A 9,456-nucleotide genomic window follows, 5' to 3' on the forward strand; every position below is an offset into this window, starting at 1 on the left:
TATGTGTAGAGCCTCTTCTTGGAGTTAAACGCCAGCTTTTGTGACAGTTCCGGCGTTAAACGACAGAATTCTTGAGCTGATTTGGAACGCCAGTTTGGACTTCGATAGCTCCAGAAAATCCACTTCGAGTGCAAGGAGGTCAGAATCCAACAGCATCTGCAGTCCTTTTCAGCCTCTGAATCAGATTTTTGCTCAGGTCCCTCAATTTTAGCCAGAAAATACCTGAAATCACAGAAAAACACACAAACTCATAGTAAAGTCCAGAAAAGTGAATTTTAAATAAAAACTAATAAAAATATAATAAAAACTAACTCAAACATACTAAAAACATACTAAAAACAATGCCAAAAAGCGTATAAATTATCCGCTCATCACAACACTAAACTTAAATTGTTGCTTGTCCCCAAGCAACTGAAAATCAAATAAGATAAAAAGAAGAGAATATACAATGAATTAAAACATCTATGAAGATCAGTATTAATTAGATGAGTGGGGCTTTTAGCTTTTTGCCTCTGAATATTTTTGGCATCTCACTTTATCCTTTAAAGTTCAGAATGATTGGCTTCTCTAGGAACTCAGAATCCAGATAGTGTTATTGATTCTCCTAGTTAAGTATGATGATTCTTGAACATAGCTACTTTATGAGTCTTGGCCGTGGCCCAAAGCACTTTGTCTTCCAGTATTACCACCGGATACATACATGCCACAGACACATAACTGGATGAAACTTTTCAGATTGTGACTCAGCTTTGCTAGAGTCCCCAATTAGAGGTGTCCAGGGTTCTTAAGCACACTCTTTTTGCCTTGGATCACAACTTTTAAAATTTTTTTTCGCACATAATCTCTCTCTTTTTTTTTGAATTCACTGCTTTTTCTTGCTTCAAGAATCATTTTTATGATTTTTCAGATCCTCAGTAACATGTCTCCTTTTTTCATCATTCTTTCAAGAGCCAACATTCATGAACAACAAATTCAAAAGACATATGCACTGTTCAAGCATACATTCAGAAATCAAAAGTATTGCCACCACATCAAAATAATTAATCTGTTATAAAATTTGAAATTCATGCAATTCTTCTCTTTTTCAATTAAGAACATTTTTCATTTAAGAAAGGTGATGGATTCATAGGACATTCATAACTTTAAGGCATAGACACTAAGACACTAATGATCATAAGACACAAACATAGATAAACATAAGCATGAAAATTCGAAAAACAGAAAAATAAAGAACAAGGAGATTAAAGAACGGGTCCACCTTAGTGATGGCGGCTTGTTCTTCCTCTTAAAGATCTTATGGAGTGCTTGAGCTCCTCAATGTCTCTTCCTTGCCTTTGTTGCTCCTCTCTCATGATCCTTTGATCTTCTCTAATTTCATGGAGGAGGATGGAATGTTCTTGGTGCTCCACCCTTAGTTGTCCCATGTTAGAACTCAATTCTCCTAGGGAGGTGTTGATTTGCTCCCAATAGTTTTGTGGAGGATAGTGCATCCCTTGAGGCATCTTAGGAATTTCATGATGAGTGGGATCTCTTGTTTGCTCTATCCTTTTCTTAGTGATGGGCTTATCCTCATCAATGAGGATGTCTCCCTCTATGTCAATTCCGACTGAATAACAAAGGTGACAAATGATATGAGGGAAGGCTAACCTTGCCAAGGTAGAGGACTTGTCCGCCACCTTATAAAGTTCTTGGGATATAACCTCATGAACTTCTACTTCCTCTACAATCATGATGCTATGAATCATGATAGCCCGGTCTATAGTAACTTCGGACCGGTTGCTAGTGGGAATGATTGAGCATTGAATAAACTCCAACCATCCCCTAGCCACGGGCTTGAGGTCATGCCTTCTCAGTTGAATCGGCTTCCCTCTTGAATCTCTCTTCCATTGAGCGCCCTCTTCACAAATGTCTATGAGGACTTGGTCCAACCTTTGATCAAAGTTGACCCTTCTAGTGTAGGGGTGTTCATCTCCTTGCATCATGGGCAAGTTTAATGCCAACCTTACATTTTCCGGCCTAAATTCTAAGCATTTCCCCCGAACAATTGTAAGCCAATTATTTGGGTCCGGGTTCACACTTTGATCATGGTTCTTGGTGATCCATGCATTGGCATAGAACTCTTGAACCATTAAGATTCCGACTTGTTGAATGGGGTTGGTAAGAATTTCCCAACCTCACCTTTGGATCTCATGTCGGATCTCCGGATATTCACTCTTTTTGAGTTTGAATGGGACCTCGGGGATCACCTTCTTCATGGCCACAACTTCATAGAAGTGGTCTTGATGCACCCTTGAGATGAATCTCTCCATCTCCCATGACTCGGAGGTGGAAGCTTTTGCCTTCCCTTTCCTCTTTCTAGAGGTTTCCCCGGCCTTAGATGCCATAAATGGTTATGGAAAAACAAAAAGCAATGCTTTTACCACACCAAACATAGAAGGTTTGCTCGTCCTCGAGCAAAAGAAGGAAGAAGAGAGTAGAAGAAGAAGAAATAAAGGAGATGGATGTGGCTTTGTGATTCGGCCAAAGGGGAGAAGTAGTGTTTAGGGTGTGTGAAAATGAAGAAGTGAAGATGGGTTTATATAGGAGTGGAGAGGGGGTGTATGGTTCGGCCATTATGGGTGGGTGTTGGACAGAAAGTGGTTTGAATTTGAATGGTGAGGTAGGTGAGGTTTTATGAAGGATGGATGTGAGTGGTGAAGAGAATAGTGGGATTTGATAGGTGAGTGGTTTTTGGGGAAGAGGTGTTGAGGTGATTGGTGAATGGGTGAAGAAGAGAGAGAGTGGTGGGATAGGTGGGGATCCTGTGGGGTCCACAGATCCTGAGGTGTCAAGGAAAATTCATCCCTGCACCAAGTGGCGAGCAAAAATGCCCTTTTTGCCAATTCTGGCGTTAAACGCCGGGCTGGTGCGCATTTCTGGCGTTTAACGCCAGCTTCTTGCCCCTTCCTGGTGTTTAACGCCAGTCTGGTGCCCCTTTCTGGCGTTAAACGCCCAGAATGGTGCCAGACTGGGCGTTAAACGCCCATTTGCTGCCCTTACTGGCGTTTAAACGCCAGCAAGTTTTCCTCCAGGGTGTGCTATTTTTCTTTATGTTTTTCTTTTTGTTTTTGCTTTTTCAATTGATTTTGTGACTTTCCATGATCATCAACCTGTAGAAAACATAAAATAACAAAGGAAAATAGATAAATATAACATTGGGTTGCCTCCTAACAAGCGCTTCTTTAATGTTAGTAGCTTGACAGTGGGCTCTCATGGAGCCTTACAGATACTCAGAGCAATGTTGGAACTTCCTAACACCAAACTTAGAGTTTGAATGTGGGAGTTCAACACCAAACTTAGAAGTTGGTTGTGGCCTTCCAACACCAAACTTAGAGTTTGACTGTGGGGGCTCTGTTTGACTCTGTTTTGAGAGAAGCTCTTTATGCTTCCTCTCCATGGTTACAGAGGGATATCTTTGAGCCTTAAACACAAAGGATTCTTCATTCACTTGAATGATCAATTCTCATCTGTCAATATCAATCACAACCTTTGCTGTGGCTAGGAAGGGTCTGCCAAGGATGATGGATTCATCCATGCACTTCCTAGTCTCTAGGACTATAAAATCAGTAGGGATGTAATGGTCTTCAACCTTTACCAGAACATCCTCTACAGGTCCATAAGCTTGTTTTCTTGATTTGTCTGCCATCTCTAGTGAGATTCTTGTAGCTTGCACCTCAAAGATCCCTAGCTTCTCCATTACAGAGAGAGGCATGGGGTTTATGCTTGACCCTAGGTCACACAGAGCCTTTTCAAAGGTCATGGTGCCAATTGTACAAGGTATTGAGAACTTCCCAGGGTCTTGTCTCTTTTGAGGTAATCTCTGCCTAGTCAAGTCATCTAGTTGTTTGGTGAGCAGAGGGGGTTCATCCTCCCAAGTCTCATTACCAAATAACTTTTGATGAGCGGATAATTTATACGCTTTTTGGCATTGTTTTTAGTATGTTTTTAGTATGTTTTAGTTAGTTTTTAGTATATTTTTATTAGTTTTTAGTTAAAATTCACTTTTCTAGATTTTACTATGAGTTTGTGTGTTTTTCTGTGATTTCAGGTATTTTCTGGCTGAAATTGAGGGACCTGAGCAAAAATCTGATTCAGAGGCTGAAAAGGACCGCAGATGTTGTTGGATTCTGACCTCCCTGCACTCGAAGTGGATTTTCTGGAGCTACAGAAGCTCAATTCGCGCGCTCTGAACTGCGTTGGAAAGTAGACATCCTGGGCTTTCTAGCAATATATAATAGTCCATACTTTGCCCGAAATTTGATGGCCCAAACTGCCAAATAAGCTCAAAACTTCCCGGCGTTAAACGCCGGAACTGGCACAAGAATGGGAGTTAAACGCCCAAACTGGCACAAAAGCTGGCGTTTAACTCCAAGAGAAGTTTCTACACGAAAATGCTTCAATGCTCAGCCCAAGAACACACCAAGTGGGCCCGGAAGTGGATTTTTATGTCATTTACTCATCCTTGTAAACCCTAGGCTACTAGTTCTCTACAAATAGGACCTTTTACTATTGTATTCTTATCTTGGTAGCTATCTTTAGTCTTATGCTATCTTAGATCACGGGGGCTGGCCTCACGGCCATGCCTAGACCTTGTTCTTATGTATTTTCAATGGTGGAGTTTCTACACACCATTGATTAAGGTGTGGAGCTCTGCTATACCTCGAGTATTAATGCAATTACTATTGTTCTTCTATTCAATGCAGCTTATTCTTGTTCTAAGATATTCATTTGCACCCAAGAACATGATGAATGTGATGATTATGTGACACTCATCATCATTCTCACTTATGAACGAGTGCCTGACAACCACTTTTGTTCTATAAGCAAACAAGGCTTGAATGTTTATCTCTTGGATCCCTTGATCGGAATCTTCGTGGTATAAGCTAGAATTGATGGCAGCATTCAAGAGAATCCAGAAGGTCTAAACCTTGTCTGTGGTATTCTGAGTAGGATTCAATGATTGAATGACTGTGACGAGCTTCAAACTCCTGAAGGCTGGGCGTTAGTGACAGACGCAAAAGAATCACTAGATTCTATTCCAACCTGATTGAGAACCGACAGATGATTAGCCGTGCCGTGACAGGGTGTGTAGAACATTTTCACTGAGAGGATGTGAGGTAGCCACTGACAACGGTGAAACCCTACATACAGCTTGCCTTGGAAAGGAGTAAGAAGGATTGGATGAAGACAGTAGGAAAGCAGAGAGACGGAAGGGACAAAGCATCTCCATTCGCTTATCTGAAATTCTCACCAATGAATTACATAAGTATCTCTATCTTTATGCTTTATTCATATATCATCCATAACAATTTGAATATGCTTGACTAAGATTTACAAGGTGACCATAGCTTGCTTCATACCAACAATCTCCGTGGGATCGACCCTTACTCGCGTAAGGTTTATTACTTGGATGACCCAGTGCACTTGCTGGTTAGTTGTGCGAAGTTGTGACAAAGAGTTGAGACTGCAATTGAGCGTACCATGTTGATGGCGCTATTGATGTTCACAATTTCGTGCACCAAGTTTTTCGCACCGTTTTCGGGGATTGTTCGAGTTTGGACAACTGACGGTTCATCTTGTTGCTTAGATTAGGTATTTTTCTTCAGAGTTCTTAAGAATGAATTCTAGTGTTTCAAGGTGATGTTCTTATCATCATCAAAGCTGATTGATTTTCATCAATTTAGCTCTTGAATGCAATGTCCTGCTGAAGCTTGGCTAGCCATGTCTAATTCCTTTAGACTGAAGCTTTAGACTAACATTGCATGATTCCTGGAATTCTCATTAAGAATTTTGATATCTTCATTTTCTTTTTCACTTAATTTTTGAAAAAACCAAAAATTACAAAATAAAAAAAACCAAAAATATTTTATGTTTCTTATTGAGACACTAGTCTCATTTTAAGTTTGGTGTCAATTGCATGTTTCTGTTCTTCTTGCATTTTTCATGTGTCTTCAGTGATCTTCAAGTTGTTCTTGATGATTTACTTGCTCTGATGTTTAAATTCTCTTGTCCTGAGTGTTTTGTTGTTTCTCATATGCATTCTCAACTTGTTAGTGTCAATAGTATACAAACTTTTAAGTTTGGTGTCTTGCATGCATTGTTTATTTGATTTCAGTTGCATTTTGATTATTCCTCATTATTAAAAATCCAAAAAATTTTTAATTTTTGTCTTTTCAAGTCAATAATACAGAGAATTGAAGATTCAGAACATACTGCAGAGGAATTACACAGAAAAAGCTGGGCGTTCAAAACGCCCAGTGAAGAAGGAAAACTGGCGTTTAAACGCCAGCCAGGGTGCCTGGCTGGGCGTTTAACGCCCAAAAGGGGTGAGTTTTGGACGTTAAACGCCAGAATGTGCACCATTCTGGGCGTTTAAGGCCAGGATGGCACAAGAGGGAAGATTTTGTTTTTAATGCCAATTTTTTTTCAGGTTTTCAAAATTTTTCAAAATCAAATCTTTTTCAAATCAAATCTTTTCAATCAAATTTTTTCAAAATCAATTTCTTTCCTTTTTCAAAAATACTTGCTAACAATTAATGATTTGATTCAACATTTCAAGTATGTTGCCTTTTCTGTTGAGAAAGGTTTAATGTTTGAATCATATCTTTTCTTGTTAGCCAAGTCATTAGTTTTTAAAATCAAATCTTTTTAAATTGTTTTTCAAATCATATCTTCTCAACCATATCTTTTTAAAACTATATCTTTTCAATCATATATTCTTCTCACATCTTTTTCAAAATAGTTTTCAATCATACCTTTTTGATTTCTAACTTCAAAATCTTTTTCAAAAATCACTTGATTTCTTTTCCACTCTTAGTTTTCGAAAATCAATTAGTGTTTTTCAAAATGTTTTTAAAATCTTTTACTTAATTTTCGAAAATTTCTTCCCCTTTTCTCACATCCTTCTATTTGTGGACTAACACTCTTCTTTAATGCACAATTCGAACTCCATCTTTCTTGATAAGTTCGAATTCTTCTACCTCTTCCTTCTATTTTTTGTTTTCTCTGACACATCAAGGAATCTCTATACTGTGACATAGAAGATTCGATATTTTCTTGTTTTCTTCTCTTTCATATGAGCATGAACAAAGACAAAAGCATTCTTGTTGAGGCTGACCCTGAACCTGAAAGGACCTTGAAGCGAAAGCTAAGAGAAGCTAAAGCACAATTCTCTGTAGAGGACCTAACAGAAATCCTCAAAGAAGAAGACATGGCAGCCGAAAACAACAACAATGCCAACAATGCAAGGAAGGTGCTGGGTGACTTTACTGCACCTACTCCCGACTTCTATGGGAGAAGCATCTCTATCCCTGCCATTGGAGCAAACAACTTTGAGCTTAAGCCTCAATTAGTTTCTCTAATGCAACAGAATTGCAAGTTTCATGGACTTCCATTAGAAGATCCTCATCGGTTTCTAGCTGAGTTCTTACAAATATGTGACACTGTCAAAACCAATAGGGTTGACCCTGAGGTCTACAGACTTATGCTATTCCCTTTTGCTGTAAGAGACAGAGCTAGGATATGGTTGAATTCACAACCTAAAGAAAGCCTGAACTCTTGGGAAAAGCTAGTCAATGCCTTCTTGGCAAAGTTCTTTCCACCTTAAAAATTGAGTAAGCTTAGAGTGGAAGTCCAAACCTTCAGACAAAAGGAAGGTGAATCCCTCTATGAAGCTTGGGAAAGATACAAATAATTGATCAGAAAGTGTCCTCCTGACATGCTTTCTGAGTGGAGCATCATAGGTATCTTCTATGATGGTCTGTCTGAACTGTCCAAGATGTCATTGGATAGTTCTGCTGGAGGATCTCTTCATCTAAAGAAGACGCCTGCAGAAGCTCAAGAACTGATTGAAATGGTTGCAAATAACCAATTCATGTACACTTCTGAAAGGAATCCTGTGAACAATGGGACGAATCAAAAGAAAGGAGTTCTTGAGATTGATACTCTGAATGCGATATTGGCTCAGAACAAAATATTGACTCAGCAAGTCAATATGATTTCTCAAAGTCTGTTTGGAATGCAAGCTGCACCAGGCAGTACTAAGGACGCTTCCTCTGAAGAAGAAGCTTATGATCCTAGAACCCTTCAATGGAAGAGATGAATTACATGGGAGAATCCTATGGAAACACCTATAATCCTTCATGGATAAATCATCCAAATCTTTCATGGAAGGATCAACAGATACCTCAACAAGGTTTCAACAACAATAATGGTGGAAGAAACAGGTTTAGCAATGGCAAGCCTTTTCCATCATCTTCTCAGCAACAGATAGAGAATTCTAAGCAGAGCCACTCTGACTTAGCAACCATGGTCTCTGATCTAATCAAAACCACTCAAAGTTTCATGACTGAAACAAGGTCCTCCATTAGAAACTTGGAGGCACAAGTGGGTCAGCTGAGTAAGAAAATTACTGAACTCCCTCATAGCACTCTTCCAAGCAATACAGAAGAGAATCCAAAAGGAGAGTGCAAGGCCATTAACGTGACCTACATGTCCGAATTTGGAGAGGAGGAAGAGGCAGTGAGCGCCACTGAGGAAGGCCTCAATGGATGTTCACTGGCCTCCAATGAGTTCCCTAATGAGGAACCATGGGAATCTGAGGCTCACACTGAGACCATTGAATTTACTTCTGCCATTCATGAGCTCTGATGGGTATTCTTCCTCTGAAGAAGATGAAGATGTCACTGAAGAGCAAGTTGCCAAGAACCTTGGAGCAATCATGAAGCTAAATAACAAGTTATTTGGTAATGAGACTTGGGAGGATGAACCCCCTTTGCTCACCAAAGAGCTGGATAACTTGACTAGGCAGAGATTACCTCAAAAGAGACAAGACCCTGGGAAGTTCTCAATACCTTGTACAGTAGGCACCATGACCTTCAAGAAGGCTCTGTGTGACCTAGGGTCAAGCATAAATCTCATGCCCCTCTCTGTAATAGAGAAGCTAGGGATCTTTGAGGTGCAAGTTGCAAAAATCTCACTAGAGATGGCAGACAATTCAAGAAAACAAGCTTATGGACTTGTAGAGGATGTTCTGGTAAAAGTTGAAGACCATTACATCCCTACAGATTTCATAGTCCTAGAGACTGGGAAATGCATGGATGAATCCATCATCCTTGGCAGACCCTTCCTAGCCACAGCAAAGGCTGTGATTGATGTTGACAGAGGAGAATTGATCATTCAAGTGAATGAAGAATCCCTTATGTTTAAGGCTCAATGATATCCCTCTGTAACCATGGAGAGGAAGCATGAAGAGCTTCTCTCAAAACAGAGCCAAACAGAGCCCCCACAGTCAAACTCTAAGTTTGGTGTTGGGAGGCCACAACCAACTTCTAAGTTTGGTGTTGAACCCCCACAACCAACTTGTAATGTTGGAACCTCCCAACACCAAACTTAGAGTTTGAATGTGGGGTTCAACAC

At 39.8% G+C, this 9,456-nt stretch overlaps 1 non-coding gene across 1 annotated transcript; it reads right to left on the reverse strand.

Annotated features, from left to right (window-relative positions):
- Positions 1-7,654: 7,654 nt before the first annotated feature.
- LOC112699691 (small nucleolar RNA R71) lies at positions 7,655-7,762 on the reverse strand. Its single transcript, XR_003152634.1, has one exon. It is a non-coding gene; the product is annotated as a small nucleolar RNA R71 (small nucleolar RNA).
- Positions 7,763-9,456: the final 1,694 nt, after the last annotated feature.

This window comes from Arachis hypogaea, chromosome 6 (genome assembly GCF_003086295.3).
Source record: "Arachis hypogaea cultivar Tifrunner chromosome 6, arahy.Tifrunner.gnm2.J5K5, whole genome shotgun sequence".
NCBI lineage: Eukaryota > Viridiplantae > Streptophyta > Magnoliopsida > Fabales > Fabaceae > Arachis > Arachis hypogaea.